The 1,880-nt window shown below is 44.9% G+C and overlaps 1 protein-coding gene across 5 annotated transcripts in view; it reads right to left on the reverse strand.

Annotated features, from left to right (window-relative positions):
* The window catches only part of LOC106878768 (irregular chiasm C-roughest protein), a 177,553-nt gene that overhangs the window by 91,454 nt on the left and 84,219 nt on the right, over window positions 1–1,880 (reverse strand). The gene's annotated exons all lie outside the window — the stretch shown is intronic.

Genomic DNA, 1,880 nt, shown 5'->3' on the forward strand with positions numbered 1-1,880 from the left:
ACATGCATATGTATACATATATATGTAAATATATTTGTGTGAGTGTATATATATATATATATATATATATATATACACACACACACACACATATACATATGTATATGTATATATCATCATCACCATCATTGTCGTTTAATGTCTGCTTTCCATGCTGGCATGGGTTGGACGGTTTGATTGGGGTCTGGCAAACCAAATGGCTGTACCAGGATGCAATCCACTCGGGCACAGTTTCTACAGCTGGACACCCTTCCTAATGCCAACCACTCCAAGAGTGTAGTGAGTGCTTATTACATGCCACCGGCACGAGGGACAGCCAGGCAGTGCTGGCATCAACCACACTTGAGTGGTGCTTTTTTACATGTCACCAGCATGGGAGCCAGTCAGGCAGCACTGGCAACGACCATGCTTGAATGGTGCTTTTTTGTGCCACTGGCACAAGTGACAATCAGGCGTTAGTGTCATCGGTCACGACAATGATTTCACTTGCCTCAACAGGTCTTCACAAGTGTAGTTTATTGCCCAATGATTGAAGGGTACTCTTAAATGGGCTGGTTATACTGCACTGGCATATGCCATGGTTATGGTCCCACTTGGTTTGCCGGGTCTTCTCAAGCACAGCATATCTCCAAAGGTCTCAGTCATTGCCTTGGTGAGGCCCAATGTTTGAAGGTCGTGCTTCACCACTTCCCAGGTCTTCCTGGGTTTACCTCTTCCACAGGTTCCCTCTACTACTAGGGTGTGACACTTCTTCACTCAACACTCCTCATCCATACGCAACACATGACCATACCAGTGCACTCATCTCTTTTGTACACCACATCTGATGCTTCTTAGCTCCAACATTTTTCTCAAGGTATTTACACTCTGTTGAGTATGCACATTGATATTACACATCCAGCAGAGCATACTGGCTTCATTCCTTGCAAGCTTACACATGTCCTCAGCAGTCATGGCCCATGTTTCACTGCCATGTAGCATGGCTGTTCGCATACATGTGTCATACAGTCTACCTTTTACTCTGAGTGAGAGGCCCTTTGTCACCAGCAGAGGTAGGAGCTCTCTGAACTTTGCCCAGGTTATTCGTATTCTAGCAGCTACTCTTTCAGAGCATCCATCCCTGCTACTGATTTATTGCTCCCGAGCATTTACCACATACAAAAACTATCTTCCCAGTTAGCCTTCTTTTGATATTGCTGCACCTCTTATGTGTCCATAGCTTACACTGGGTACATGTTATTGAGTTTCTACCTATGCCTTTTCTATAGATCAAGCAGGGCCATCTACCTGAAGGGATCTGTGGCTTGTCTGCTTTCCTACTTATTAAGACTTTGGTGTTTGCTAGGTTGACTCTAAGGCCCTTTGATTCTAGACCTTGCTTCCACACCTGAAACTTCTCTTTTAGTTCTGATAGTAACCGAGCTATTAGAGCAAGGCCATAGAGGAGCTCCCAGGGGCATTCTCCTCTGAATTGCCTGGAGGACTATGATGAATAAGAGGGGGCTAAGGAATGATCCTTGGTGGACCTCTACCCCTACCCAGAATTCTTCACTGTACCTGGCACGAAGCCACCTTCCTCAATACTGCATCCCTTCTCTGTGAAGGAGTCTTGGTAACCTCACTAGTGCTGGTGCCATAAAAAGTGCATCCAGTGCATTCTGTAAAGTGGTTGGTATTAGGAAGGTCATCCAGCCATAGAAACCTTGCCAAAGCAGACACAGGAGACTAACACAGACCTCAGGCTTATTGAATCCTTTCAGACTGTCATGCCAGCATGGAGCATGGATGCTAAACAACAATGATGATGACACACACACTTACAAGTATAATTACAAACCAGGACGCACATGTACATTCTCTCCCCCATATATATATATATA

This window comes from Octopus bimaculoides, chromosome 5 (assembly GCF_001194135.2).
Source record: "Octopus bimaculoides isolate UCB-OBI-ISO-001 chromosome 5, ASM119413v2, whole genome shotgun sequence".
Classification (NCBI taxonomy): Eukaryota; Metazoa; Mollusca; class Cephalopoda; order Octopoda; family Octopodidae; genus Octopus; species Octopus bimaculoides.